The 15,822-nt window shown below is 43.6% G+C and overlaps 1 pseudogene; it reads right to left on the reverse strand.

The window, feature by feature from the left end:
* Positions 1-8,765: 8,765 nt before the first annotated feature.
* Positions 8,766-9,248, reverse strand: LOC143859615 (putative mitochondrial protein AtMg00860 pseudogene; annotated as a pseudogene).
* Between the last annotated feature and the right edge of the window lie 6,574 nt (positions 9,249-15,822).

The raw sequence follows: 15,822 nt of genomic DNA on the forward strand, positions 1-15,822 counted from the left end.
CCATTCACAAATGGACTCAGAAAATGAGGCACCGTTCACAAACGGGCTCAAGGAGAAGATGAGACCATTCACAAATGGACTCAGAGAATGAGACACCGTTCACAAACGGGTTCAAGGAGAAGACGAGACCATTCACAAATGGACTTGAGAAATGAGGCCCCGTTCACAAACGGGCTCGAAGAATTTAGAGATTTTTTATGAACTTGAATTTGACGTAGGATTGGATTTTTTTTATTTTTTTTTTAATTAAGGATTTGGATTTGATAAATTTTTTATTTTTGGAAAATGAGGTACCGTCCGCAAACGGGCTCAAGGAGAAGATGAGACCATTCACAAATGGCCTCGAGAACAGAGGCACCGTTCACAAACGGGCTCAAAGAGGACATTAGAGCATTCACAAATGGACTCAGAGAATGAGAAACCTGTTCACAAACGGGTTCAAGGAGAAGACGAGACCATTCACAAATGGACTTGAGAAATGAGGCCCCGTTCACAAACGGGCTCGAAGAATTTAGAGATTTTTTATGAACTTGAATTTGACGTAGGATTGGATTTTTTTTTATTTTTATTTTTTTTAATTAAGGATTTGGATTTGATAAATTTTTTTATTTTTGGAAAATGAGGTACCGTCCGCAAACGGGCTCAAGGAGAAGATGAGACCATTCCCAAATGGCCTCGAGAACAGAGGCACCGTTCACAAACGGGCTCAAAGAGGACATTAGAGCATTCACAAATGGACTCAGAGAATGAGAAACCTGTTCACAAACGGGTTCAAGGAGAAGACGAGACCATTCACAAATGGACTCGAGAAATGAGGCACCTTTCACAAAAGGGCTCAAAGAGGACATGAGATTTTTCATGAACTTGAATTTGACGTAAGATTGGATTTGTTTGAATCGGGGATTGGATTTGATGAATTTTGGATTTTTTATTTTTTTTTTTTTTTTTTTTTTTGAACTCAATGAAATCGGGGACATTATAGATCGTGCCCAGTAAAGATATTGGAAACCAAGACTTTGACGAATGATGAGACGACCAACCTTATGAACGAAGAACCATTAGTAACAAGAATGGATTAGGAACACTTTTATGAAACTTCAACAAGATTTTTCTCAATGAGACTGTTGGTCTTGTCTTCTGGGGATTTTGATAACTGAAACCTTGAACAAGATACTTGAAATTGGTAATTTAGAACAACGGCTCTCTAACATGGAAAAGCGGGATCTGTTTTTTGACAGGTGCTTAGATGAACATTTCTTGACCAGGATAGTATTTAACTAACCGGAAGGAAATTCTGAATTTTAATGGTTCATCTTTCTGAGAAATTGGCTCAACCACCATTGCATCTGGGGCTCTTCCAAGCTTAAGGTGCCTTCCTGGGGTATGATCTTTTTACGGAAGCTGGGCTTTCTGATGTTTCTACTTCTGAACTCTTCTGAGTTGATCTTCTTTGAAATGTAGCTGTTTGACTAGATTCTCGAACCCTTTCAGGTATAATTGCAGGGAGCTGCCTAGGCCGGGCCTCCTTCACCAAGACAGTTACATCATTTGGACATAGGAACGACGATTGACTCTTTCTAAAGAGAAAACTTAGATGAAAGGCACTACTCAAAGGATTGAGCAGCCCTGAAGGAGTGAACTTAGAATAACAAAGATTGACTGACTATACTGACAAACACAGTGATGCTTCTGACTTAGTTAATATTTTGTTTGGTAAGTCTATCCTTTCGAGGAATAGTTTTTCAATTGGTAAACACTGGACTTTTTCCTTAAAACAGTAATGCCTCAAGGATTTAATTACGCCCCCTAAGATTGCTTAGCTTCAATGCCCCCAGTTTTGAGGATATCACTTGAATTTGCTTGAACTTCAGTTGATCTTCAGTCTTGATACCAGCTGTAGCCTTCTTATAATGATTCTCTTACCGTGACCAAGTCATCTCTTCGGGGTTTTTAACTTGGCGGACCGCGCTAGCCTTAACTTTTGCCTGAACCACCATTCTAGGTTTTCGATCCAGCAGGCTATCCCCTTAGCCTTTGCCTAAGCCGCCCTTTCGGGTTTTCAACTTAGCAGGGGAATGATCTTAAATTTTGCCTAGACCGCCCTTTCAGGTTTTCAGTCTAGCAGATCTTCAAACTCCGTTCGTTTTCTTATTCATCATTTTTTTTTATTGTGTCTCGGGACCTAGCTCATTAGTTCTGAACACCAGAAGGACTTTATAGGTAGGATAGGGCTTTTCAAAGAATGGCTTAAGGTTCAACAAAGATTTCGACCGAACCTGTGAACAGGTTGCCTACATATCCCAAGGTAGGAATCAGGTCGTGTGTAGGTCAAGGCGAATGCCCCTAGTTTGAAGATCAATTGTTTGAAGGTTAATTGATTTTTTTCCTTTTTTCTTTTCTTTCTGGAACAATTAACTTCTCTTCTTTTGGAACTTGTCCCTCTTTTTTTTTCTGGAACGATTGATTTTTCTTTTTCTTTTTTTTTGAATCGACCGAACTCGGTTTAACCGAGCTGCCTACGTACCCCAGTGTAGGGATCAGGTCTCGCGTAGTTCGGGGCGGATGCCCCTAGTTTGATGGGTTTTCAAGAAAATTTGATTCAGGCTCGAAGGGTTTGCAAACCGGTATTCTTTTGACGTTGGGTTCTGATTTTGGGATTTATTCGGCCAAAGGAGGCCTTCCGATGTTCAAATTGGGAATCGATCTAGGTTACTAGGGTCCCTCTGGTACTGATTATTTATTTATTTTTTCTTTTCTTTTTTTTTCACAGAATTTGACGGCATTTCCAGGTAAGAGATAATGGATCTTCTTCTTCCAAGATTCTAATACGTGCTTTTGATTTTCATAGAGTGAAACTTGTTCTTTGACATCCTCCATCTATGGATTCGTACTCTCGATATCTGATGATCACTTTTCATTGTTTGCTCTTGAACTTTTCATCTTGAATTTGTTGGCTTTATGTTATGAATTTGAGAACCAAGGTCATTGATTGGAAATATGAAAGTTGTTTCCACTCTATGCCCCTTGTATAGCATATATCTTCTCACTTTCTTCATTTTCTTTGAGCTTTCCATCTATGTCTTGCCCCTGGTATCGGTTGTAGCTTTTCTAGACAATCTTCTTATTCTTGAAATAATTTTATCAATTCTTCACACTCTTTAGAGGGTAATGTATTTTCAATCGGCATTCACTGAATCAAAGTTTCAGTGCCAGTGTTTATCATTTCAATTTCATCTTTGAAAGGTTGGGATTGGCGCTCCTCCTCTCGTTCAAGTAATTGCTGTGACTCAAGTGGAGTTTCGTCAATTTTGTCCTCATTTGAAGAGGGAGTCTTATTTTAAGATCAGAAGCACACTTAAGAACAGACACAAGTGAACTTTTTGGAACTGACTGAAATTTTATTTAAAGAAAAGCTATTACATTAGACGACCTATCCTGAACATGCTCAGGATTCACAACTCTAAATAAGAAAGGAAAACAGAAGATAACTTGCCTGGACTAGGCATTGACCTTTAACTGTAAGACCGGACTCAACAATTATACTGACCATGATGACTGACTCAACATAAAATAGTAAGTGACTAAAACTTTAACTGCTGCAACTGTTTGGCGTTGAAGGCTCGGCGAAGGCTGGTTCGTTCTGAACATCATCATGGCTGATACTTTCAATTTTGGACAATGATGACTGATTCGCATAGGGAAATGCCCCTAGCTCAAGGATTCTGAGAGTGAACTCTGAAGGACTTAGCAAAATAATCTTGAAAAAGGTAGCCCCTAGAGGAGGAACAGACCAGGGGTACAAGCAAGATTGGATTATCTGGACCAGGCATGATCAGATCATGAGAACGCATAATCGAAAGATTGTGAGATTCTGCATCTGCCAGTTAGGGGATGGCATGAAGATACGATCGAATCGTATGACAGAAGAACGAAAGGCGCACGATCAAAAGATTAGATGAGATAGCATAAGATTGCTTTCAACGGATAGATCATGAATGACTAATCCTATGAGATCTTTGGAAATGATGGGATTTATATCCTAACCCAAAGGGAATTTTTTTTTTTTTCACATTTTATCAGTGTTACCTGAAGGCATCAACCTTAATCCTAATCTATCGGAGTGGAGAGAGAATCTCGACTCATGACTTTGTTCGTGTATATAAGGACCGATCGTGACCATTGGAAGATGGACCACGGCCTAATCTAGACACCAATGGGTAGGATATCCTAAACTAGGCTCACACACGTGATGCACATGTGTTCGTATACTACATGCATGTGTAGGTTAATCTAGGGGTAAGGCCAAGAGTTCCCTTAGCGCGAATCCCTGCTCGATATACTGTACCAGTGTCCGGCGTATCAGTACGTGAACAAGAGATCCGTTTACGTACCATAAAGGTACCAGGCTAAGGGTGGAATGCTTCTCTAGCACAGAGGCACCAGGTGATGAAATCCCAGTCAACCATGCTAGATAACACTCCGGGTTCCTAAAATAGGACGTGTGTGCACGTGAGATGCAAGAGTTTAGATGCAAGTGATGTAAGTGTGTGCAATAAGTTCGCGCGATCTATGATGCCTTCAGGTTTTGTTAGATTAAGTTTGAGTAAAATGTGATGAGAAAATAAAACAAGACAAACTAATCTGACAAGTATACAAGAGATAGAGTTCTTATGAGCCAGTTAAATTAAATTCAAATGAATTATCTTTTGGAATTTTAATGAAGTTAGGTGATCCCCAGCAGAGTCGCCAGACTGTGGGACCCGATCCCGCGAGAGGGGTGGGGCGCGAGCCGCCGCGCTCTCTCTCTTGGTCTCTCGTACCCACGCGATTGGCGTGTGCATTTTAATGTTGATTTGAATTAATCTTTCCTGTGAACTTGGGATCACTAAGGCAATCCGAATTCCACACGAAAGAGACTGACAGAGTCGCCACCTAGATGTGGGATCTAGGACCCGTAATTAACCAGAAATCTAGACTCGCTACCTGGTTACGAGAATGGAAGGTATGGGGAGTTATCCGCCACATGCACCATTCCTGCCCGATAATCGGTCTTCGATTCCAAAAGCTAATTCTTTTAAATTTATTTTAAATGGCTCATTCAACTCTATGTTAATGTGCGAACTAAGTGACATGCATCCTATGATCTAATTTTAATGTGAATCCTAGATGTGTATCTTGATTTATTAATTTGTCTGGATTCATTCTAAGTGAAAGTTCTCCTAGAATTCTAATTTCATGGAAAATCCTAAGTGATTTGATTAAGCATTTACAAGAAAATTAATATACAAAACACCACAATTTGTTTGTGGTGCCGACTCGCGGGTGGTATGCCATCAGACATCCAAGCTGCCTACGTACCCAAGCCTTACTGGGATCAGAGTCGACGTAGTTCGGTGCACCTAAGCTAAGCTACTTATGCCTAACTCAACTAGGACACCGACCTAGACGGGATTGACTGTTTCAACAGTTTTAGGAGAAGTTATTTAATTCAAGTTGAGGATTTTATTATCTTAAGATTTCATCTAAGATGCTATATGATTCTCATCTAAATGCAAATGGTCCCTTAGACTAATGCAGGTTTGCCTACATCCTAGTTTACTAGGCTTGTCCTAGGGAAAGATTGGGTGACTAGTGTAACTAGACCTATGGCACGGTTGCTATACATAGCAAACGTCCGTGATGAGGCTGGACTCCTAACTCTAGGACTCCCTAAAACCTAAGACTCCCTAAAACTTAGGACACGACACGACACCGGTGTTCCTAAATTGGGCTCTAAGGGTCCTTACGACGGAAACCGTAATCCAACGGTTCTGAGAGACACGAGGTGAATCGATTTCAGTTCTTGAGGTTAGTGAAAAAAGGGATGGAAGAGATGATGAAATAGTGTGAGGGAATGAGAAAGATAGAGAAAGGTGCGACTGAACTTGGGAGTGCCAAATTGCCTACGTACCCCGCGATGGGGATCAAGCCACACGTAGTTCCGCTGGGGAGGTTGCTTGGATTGTGGAAAACAGGTTTGGTATTTGGATCAGGAATCGGGTTTGTATTTGAGCATTGGACTTGAGATTCAAAAACATTGATATAGCAATGGGATTTTGGAATTGGGAATTTGCATCAAAGAATTGAGCATATTGGAATCATCAAGGGTTTGAATTTTCGGAATTCAAAGTGGGCGGGCTTATGAGATTCGGCCAAATGGATTCAGACATGCGACTCGGATTGTGTTGGGATATGACTTGGTTGGATTGGGTTAATGGTTAGGGTCAAGTGAGTCGGGTCTAAGTTAGGAGCAAACCCGAGACTAGCCATGGTCTAACTAGGAGGAAGCAGGGTACAAACCAGGGTGCGGACCAGGGTGCACCAGGGTGCGAACCAGCAGGGAACCCGGGTGCGAACCAGCAGGGAACCAGGGTGCGAACCAGCAGGGGAACCAGGGTGCAACCAGCAGGGAACCTGGGTGCAACCAGCAGCGAACCTGGGTGCAACCAGGGTCTAACCAGAGTGCGAACCAGCAGGGAACCAGGGTGCGAACCAGTAGGGAACCAGGGTGCAACCAGTAGGGAACCAGGGTGCGAACCAGTAGGGAACCAGGGTGCAACCAGGGGGAAAACAGACCCTACATGCTTCCTAACATGGTTTTTCTTTTAAAGTAAAAGATATGCATGAAAACAGACCCTACATAGAATTGAAATAAATGCCTACCTCTTTGGAAACCCACTTTGTGTTTGATTTTTCTTTGATGGTAATTCCTTGAAGATGATTCCTTGCTTGATAATGACTGCTTTTGATATATATCACCCAACGTATAAAATCACCCGATCCGGCAAGGATGGCCGAACCCTTGAAGAGATGAGGGAGAGGGATGAATTTTCTAAGAGAGGGGTTCTTTTTCTTCTTTTTTTGTTGGATGGTGGGATGAGAGGGTATTTATAGGAGAATGGGATAGGAGGTTAGGTGAGGTTAGGTGAGGTTAGGTAAGGTTAGGTGAGGTTAGGTGGTTAGGTGAGGTTAGGTGAGGTTAGGTGAGGTTTGGATGGTTAGGATGAGAGGAGAGGTTAGGTGAGGTTAGGTGAGGTTTGGATGGTTAGGATGAGAGGAGAGGTTAGGTGGTTTTGGATGGTTAGACCCAGGTCAAGATCTGCCATTGATCTAACGATTTATGGAAATCGGGTCTCGGAATGGAATCAGGGTTCGGGCTATGAAGTGACCCTATCTTATTTTGTCCCGATTGATGATCCGTAAAGTCAGATCAAGATATTAATGACCTAAAACATATATTAGGTTATTGTTGGTTAAAGTAAAGCAAAATGTAGGTGTCTACAGCCCCCTTCTTCTTCAATGAGGATTGTCTATGCGGCTGCAATCGTAGATACACCATATCCCCCACCTGAAATGAACGGTCGGATCTCTTCCGATCAGCGTACACTTTGTACCGATCTTGTGCAAGCTGCAAGTGTTGTTTGAGTTCTTTGAGAAGGTCTTGGTGGTGTGTAACCGATTCCTTGGCTGCGGGCACCCTCGTCTCAGGAAGTGCTATGTCAACAAACTTAGGGGCATCGTAACCATAGAGGGCATGAAAGGGTGTCATGTCGATTGACATGTGGTGGGTGGTGTTGTAGCAATACTCACCCATGTATAACCATCGTGGCCAAGATGATTGTTGATCTTGTACGTATGAGCGTAAGTAGCCCTCAATCCACTTGTTCGTAACCTCAGACTGCCCATCGGTTTGCGGGTGGTAGCTAGTGCTCGGGGTCAATGAGGTGCCCGTCAATCGAAATAACTCTTGCCAAAAGGCGCTCATGAAGCGGCTGTCCCGATCACTCACAATGGTGCTTGGAAGCCCATGCAAGCGAAAAATCTCCTTGTAAAATAAGTCAGCAACTTGGGGAGCCTTGTAGTCCGCCGGAAGGGAAAGGAAGTGGGCATATTTGGTGAGGCGGTCGATGATGGTCAAGATGCAATCCTTCCCCCCCGATCTTGGCAATCCGGTGATGAAGTCCATGGATATGCCATCCCATTTCTTGTCGGGAATAGGTAGAGGTTGGAGCAACCCTGCAGAAAATACTGTCTCATGCTTCATACGTTGGCAAATTGAACACCCACGGATGTGCTCCCGAACATCTCTCTTTAAGTGCTTCCAAGAGAACCTCTCCCTAACCTGGCGGTAAGTCTTATAGAAGCCCTGATGACCAGACATTGGAGAGTCATGATATGCGTTGAGAACCTTCTTCTTCAATGCAATGGATGGAGGGACATAGATGCGTCCCTTACGTAGGACAATGTCATTATGCACATGGTACTCCTGTTGGAGCTTAGGGCCACATGACTTATCCATGACCGAACTGCATAAGGGATCTTTGGCATAGGCAGCCACTAAATCATCACACCATGGGAGATCCACAACTGAAACGGCTGCAACCTCTGCCCGTCTAGAGAGGGCGTCTGCCACTGTGTTATACTTCCCCTTCTTATACTCTATCTCAAAGTCAAAGGCCTGAATGCGACTCACCCACCGTTGTTGTCTATCATTCAACTCCTGCTGAGATAAGAAGAAGCGGAGGCTATGGTGGTCTGTCCTCACAACAAACTTTCCGCAAATGAGGTACTGTCGGAACTTCGACAAGGCATGCATCAAAGCAAGCATCTCCTTATCATACACTGAGAGGTGCAACTGTGAACCCTTGAGCTTCCTGCTCTTGAAGGCAATGGGATGACCTCCCTGCATTAGCACAGCCCCTATGCCCACACCAGATGCGTCGCATTCAACAACGAAGGGTTGGCTGAAATCTATAAGGACGAGAACTGGGCATGTACACAGTCTTCTTGAGACCCTCAAAAGCCTCTTGAGCTAAGTCGGTCCAGGTAAAGGCATTCTTTTTAGTCAGCTCGGTCAATGGGGCAGCCAACTGAGAGAACCCACTAACAAACCTCCTGTAATAACTACACAACCCTAGGAACCCTCGTAACTGTGTGAGTGTAGATGGAGTCGGCCACTCTTGAATGGACTGAATCTTCTGTGTATCTACACGCACCCCCTCCGCACTAATGACATGTCCCAAGTAGAGTAGCTCGGCCAATCCAAACTTACACTTGCTTGCCTTGGCCCTGAAGGTGTGACTTAGGAGAAGAAGTAACACCACCTCAAGATGCTGAAGGTGATCCTCGCGAGTTCGGCTGTAGATGAGTATATCGTCGAAGAATACCAAGACAAACTTCCTCAAGTGGGGGCGAAAGATGTCATTCATTGTCGCTTGAAATGTAGCAGGGGCATTGGTTAACCCAAATGGCATCACCAGGACCTCATAGTGTCCATAATGGCATCGGAAGGAGTCTTGGAAACATCCTCAGGCCTCATTCGGATTTGGTGATAACCAGAGCGAAGGTCAATCTTGGAGAACCATTGAGCACCTTGAAGTTCATCTAGTAACTCATCAATCCTGGGAATAGGGTATCGATTCTTGATCGTTCTTTGGTTCAGCCCTCGATAGTCAATACACATACGCATGGTTCCATCCCTCTTCTTGACGAGCACTACAGGGGACGCAAAGGGGCTTGTGCTAGGTCGGATGTGCCCCATATCAAGCAGTTCATGTATGGCCTTCTCTATCTCCTCCTTGTAAATTCGAGGATGGCGATAGGGCGGAACCATGATGGGCGAGGTCCCATGCTCCAACTCGATGACATGTTGATGGCCATGATCCGGCGGAAGCCCGTAAGGAAGCTCCCCGAAAACTGCACTATACCGGTCTAGGATGTCTTGTACATCTTCTGGATGGACCGTGGTAGGCTCGGCAAGCTGGGGCATCCCTTGGATGGCAAAACACTCAGCTGCCCAAGTGACTTGATCCCTCCTCATTACTCTCTCCAACTGATCTGCTGATATAGATTGGGTGGATCCTGCGGGAAGCCCTTGCAAGATCACCTCTTGATCCCCTGCCATGAAACGGATGGTCATGCTTTTGAAGCTTTGCATGAACTCCCCCACGGAGTACAGCCATTGCACTCCTAGGACCATATGAGCAGCTGATATAGAGATGACATAGAAATCATCCTGCAAGGTATGGCCTTGGATGGCCACTGACAGTTTCCTCACCACTTGAGTGCAACGCATGATGGAACCATTGGCAACGGAGACATCAAATCCGGCAAAGCTTTCAACTGGCAACTGTAATGTTGTGACCACAGACTGATCAATGAAGTTGTGCGTAGCTCCGGTGTCAATCAAGATCACCAAGTGGTGCCCCTCAATCCTTCCCTTAACCCTGAAGGCGTGAAAGTTGGGTACCCCTGAAAGTGCTGCAAGAGAGGGATGCAACCTTCTATTGTTGCTTTCCCCCTCAACAGATGGGACTTGTTGTTGCTGCAACTCGGTGTCGTCTTCCTTGACTTCATCCCTGTCATTGCCATCAATAACATCAGTCCCACTCTCTGGATGAACCTCCACAATCTGAAATTGGGAGCACTTGTGACCAGGCTCCCATGGTCCCCTACGTTTGAAACACACCCTCATCTGCCTCATTACTGTCCTCGACATATCTTCAATAGGGACAACACCCTTGCTTGGAGAATTAGTGCTTGGTGGCCCGAGTTGTTGTTGAGGGTAGGGAGGTCGGTGACCTGTTGGATTCAAGCCAAAGTTGCGTCCTTGTTCAAATGAGGAAGGGGGCCTAACCGGATTGGGTCGGTTGGGGGTGGTGAATGAGGCGGAAGCCTCCATGGTCAACGCCTTTGCCATGGCGGACTCTAAGTTAGGGGGATCAAAAGCGGACACCCAGCCCCGTAGAGGCTCCTTCAAGCCTTGAACAAACATGTAGGACAGCCGGATAGCACTCAGCCCATCAACCATAAGGGACAATTGTCGAAACTCATCAACATAGGCACGTAGTTTGGCTGTTTGCCTAAGGTCTGCAAGCTCCCTAAAATGCTGCTCTGTAGGGACTTGATCAAACATTTGCAAGGCGTTGGTCGTGATCCAAGGTCCTTCTCCCTTGGTGCCACCAATCATGTGCTGCACCATCTAAGTGTAGGATGGCGTAACGGACCTTGTTTGCCTCAAGCATCTCATTCACCTCGAAGAAGACCTCCAACTTTTGCATCCATGTGCGGGCTGCTCTTCCTAGGGTGCCATCGTAATGGGGCATAGGAACACGGTTAAATCTGTCCGTGGCGGTCCTTAGCTCGATTCCTGCTCTTGGGATGGTGTTCTTGGCTCTCCATGTGCAAAAGTCCCTGAAAGACATCAGGTCCCTGAACTCTTGGCGAGTGGACATGTAATCAGCCATGAGAGTTTCAGCCTCTTCTTGCAACTCAGTCAAGCCTCCTCCACGACCCACCATCGGTATCCTGGTGCGATCAACTCCTTCACTAGGCCCAACAAACAAACGCTCGACGACATCACCTCTAGGCCCAATGGCCAAACGCTCGACAGCGTCCACAATGGCCTTCTCCATTCTGAACAAAGGTGCATCAAGGGCGGTGACCAGTCTCCTCTCCAACCTGTCCTCAGTACCATCGTCATCCGTTTCTTCCCTTCGAGGTTCCATGGAGACCTCGGGCACCCCGTAGGTGTCAACAACCCTCTCGGCTTGGTTCCGGGTTAGTTCTCGGTGCTTGGCCCTCAATTCTCTTTTGCTCATGGGCAGCACCCTCCTCCCAACTCTCTAGAAGACTCGAAGTGCAAGGGCTTGACAATGGGAAATGTTCACATACGCCACGCTATGCTTGGAGATTAAACAAACAATTGGTGAGCGGTTTTTTTTATTTATTTATTTTATTTTTTCTTTTTTTTTAAGGTGATTGCCCTGCTACTCTTTCCTCCACACAATGATAAGCTCGGTGGATCAAACTTGTCTAGCACATCCAACTCCCAACATCAAGGAGATTCCAACGGGGCAGACTACTAATGCCGAACACTTGGGAGGCGTCTTCGGGAAGGACATCTCCACCACCCATAGCTGGCCAAGAGGAGCTTTGATACCACTTGGAATGACCCAAACTTACTGTAATTCTATGGCCCTTTTCACCCACATTGTTAGCTACAATTAGGGGATGCACATTCACACACACATTTAAACAAACACCTTAAGTGCACCAACTCATAGGGGACTGTTTTGCAATTCTTTTTCTGTCAAACACCAATAATGGCTTTACAAAAGAGAATAGAGCTATGCTCTCATAATATGGAAGATTGGGAAGGTTCCAATCACCAATAACAAACTGAAAAACAAAAAAAACAACATTTGGCATTGGAATGGAGGTTGAAGATGGGAAGCTTGGTTGGGCATTCTCTTCAATGGCTGTGAAATATGGAGATCTCCAAGGGTACACTACCTGTTGGAAGGAGGAGGAAAGATAGATGGGGTGCCCACTGCACCGGCCAGTTGGAAGACTCACTGCCTTCAAAACTGGTTGGCTTCACTAGCCAATGAGGGAAACTTGTATTTGTTAAATCTTTCTTCTTCCTTTTTTTTCTCATTCTACATTCCACATTTAAACACCAAAGAGTTGGGTGCCAATACCAATTCTGTTTAAGGCAAAATCAGCCCCAAAATGCCCATCTCATAGCCTCCTTTAAAAGCCTTCCCCAATTCCATCGTTGAGTGCATATAAAGAGTGAGAGGGTGCTCATATCATTTCTGCCCCCTTAGCAAATAGTTCATAATATGGCCACTCAATGACCCATTTGACCATTAGATGGCCCCACGGTCGATGTCCAAACACAAAAGAAGGACCCACATGGCCCTAACCCACAAAATTAGGCACCATAATCTATGCTCCTAGAAGGGGACATGACAGAATGCCTACTTTCAGTTGTAGTATTTTATGTGATTTTGGTATGAGCACAACCATACATATGAAAATAATGTGCCTGGTGTTTTGATAAAAGCACTTACCTGTTTTGATCTATTTATATACTTTGGCACCCAAACGACAACTTTTGTTGACCCTGGTAATAATGACAACACCCGTATCCAAAAGTTCAAATTATTACTTGTTCTTTTTCGATAACAACACTGATGATTTGATTCATTACTCGTACTGCTATAGACATATTGACTGGTTTGCCTGGTTTGCCTATATGCATTTATATGTATCAGGCATATATATGTATTTGTTGGTTTTTGAAATTCCCATTAGAGGTGCTACTCTTATAACAATCACTTTTTATAAGACAAAAGACTACTGTGCTTATAGAGAACTTTCTTTTTGAAAAAAAAAAAAAACACACATGGAGATTAATAGATACCTGTGGACAATATAATGTGTAAAGATGTAGTGAGTCATGAAATGCTTATTGATCTGTTCATTGTGCGGAGGTGCTCATTTGCACAAATAAAATAAATTATCATGTACACTCACTGCTCAAATGTGGGGGTAACTATATACATGTGACGTAATTTGAAATTGTTTCACGACAGAAACTGGTGTTTTCGGCACAATTCAATTAAAACACTTTCAAAGAGTGATGGCTTTAGACTTTATAAAGTGTGAAAGCAATATAATTAAAAAGACTAGCGCAATGGCTAGTGAAAGATCATCGAGGGGAATGAGACTGAGCCCATAAGTTGGTCACCGTAGTGGACACCCAACCTCTGTGATTGGAGATCCCATGAAGGAGGTTCAATGGGTAAAAACACGAAGCTATAGGGTGGCTGGGTGGAGCATTGAATATTTTGAGGGGCATTCCCTAGTCTCATTCCTATGATGACAGTGCTCATTATTGTGACAGAATAAGGTTGAGTTTATCTCTTAATCAGTCCAAGGCAGAATTCTGCAGGGTGTAGGTCATAGAGCAGCCTTGGAGGGCTCATGTATGTGAGTGTGGTACTGAGGTCGCTACTGTGGGAAGCTAGGCTACTCTCTAAAGACACTCATGAAGACAAGATAGAGCTCATGACCGTAAAGGGCCAAACCGACTAGAACTAGAGTAATTGTTTGTACTGTGTGTGTGGTAAGTTGAAGTCTGAACTTAAAGACCTAGTTCAAGACTTAGTTCACTACAGCTCCTTCAGAGGGAAGCATGCTAACACTAAGTGTAAATTCAAGTCTGGAAGACACCTGCACCCATTGCACAGTAAAGTCGCTTGCTTGTTTATTTTAAATTTTAAATCATGTGGGGGATTGTTAGATTTTTTGATGATTTAAAATTGATAAATCTTTTCCGTTTTATCTTTTCCTATTTATTAGAGAAGTTAAGAGATATTTAGGGAGTGGGAGAGATTTTAGGTGCGTAACGTATGAAACGTCTATCTCCTTTAGTTTCTCCAACGGCTATCTCAACCCTCTCAATCTCTTAAAAAAGGAAACGTCATCTTCTCCGTAAGTACACTCTTCTTAAAAAAAAAACTAATCAGTTTTCATTGAAAAACCCCCTTGATGGATTTTTCCTCTGTATCTTTATCTTTTATCTTTTATTGTGTTTGCGATACGGGCAATTGACGAGTTCGTGGGATCAATTCCTTACACGGAAAAGATCTTGAAGGAAGGTTGAATCTTGGGAGCCAAACGCCGGTGAACCCAGTGCAGATGGGGGCGTTTTGACTCTAAAGAAAACGTCATTTATGACGTGTCTCTTTCCATTACACAAGCTATATCTAAACTTTTCTTGATTAATTTACTTTTATTATTTTGGTAAATTAGATCTATATTAATTAATTTTAACAGAAATTCCTAATTGGTGCCCAATTGAGATATTTGTCTTTACAGTACAATAGACGGTCGGATGAAGGAGGAATGGTTAGAGGCATAGGCTATGGAGTTTCGCAAAACACATACACACACAAAAAAGGGAGTTTTCATGAATGTGTTTTGGTTGCCCGTGTTGCCGTCGCCTCTTTGTTACCAGCAGGAACTCCCACCGTCACCGGATTGCAGGGCGTCAATATTCCGGCCGGCAGCGGCTGGCTCCATGGCTGTGGGCCCCACCCCTTGCGATCCCGAAACAGCACGTTTCTATTTTGCTCATGCTTTGGCCTTTGGGGAAGAAAGGGACATGGCTGTCCTTTCTAACTTTCTTAAGATAATATATCTCATATGGGGAGTGATATCCCCCCCCCCTCCCCGCTCCCCCCTCCCTTAAATGAAATCGTTAACTCAACCCTTCATAAAAAAACTGTTTGGCGCGGGGGGGGGGGGGGGGGGGGGGGGTTGGAATATCCATCATAGGGGGGGGAATTTCCTCAAATCAATATTTTAAAGTATTGTTTTAAAGGCAACTACTTTAATTCCTTTTGCATGTTGTACGTACACACCAGTTACTTTTTGAAATCAAAGAAAGGGCTTGATTATAAGAGTTTTTACAATACTGCCCCTCTTGTCTCTTTCTCTTAGAAAGGTGGGCATTTGATGATGTTCTGGGCTCGAATACCAAGATTTGGGCCCATGATATAGTCCTGAGCCCAAACCCACTTATCGAGCCCAGGACCCAGGATCTAGGTTTTCAGCCCAGAATCGATTATTTGGAACCTCAATTAATTCCTTGAAACCAGAATTGATTCATTGGCATCAAATAATCGATTTTGGATATGAAAATAAATTGTTTGAGGCCCAAAACATATTATTAAAGCCCATAATGTAGATTAGGGCCCATAATTGATTTTGAAGGTGTTAAAAGTCGATCCTGGGACCCACTCAAGTGGACCATTAACTTTCTAGCTTGATGGTTAAGATTTCATCATCATGGGCTTTGGAGTATAAAGTTGTTTTGGGACCTTATGGTATGCAAGTTATGTGTTTTGCAAGGCCCACTATGGATTTTGTTTTATTTTAGTTTATGTATGGATGTACTTCTAAATGATTAGTAGGGGATTATGGTTTGTT

Source organism: Tasmannia lanceolata, unplaced genomic scaffold, assembly GCF_043159265.1.
Source record: "Tasmannia lanceolata isolate RefF3 unplaced genomic scaffold, GAP_Taslan_0.1 ptg000035l, whole genome shotgun sequence".
In the NCBI taxonomy this organism is placed as follows: Eukaryota; Viridiplantae; Streptophyta; class Magnoliopsida; order Canellales; family Winteraceae; genus Tasmannia; species Tasmannia lanceolata.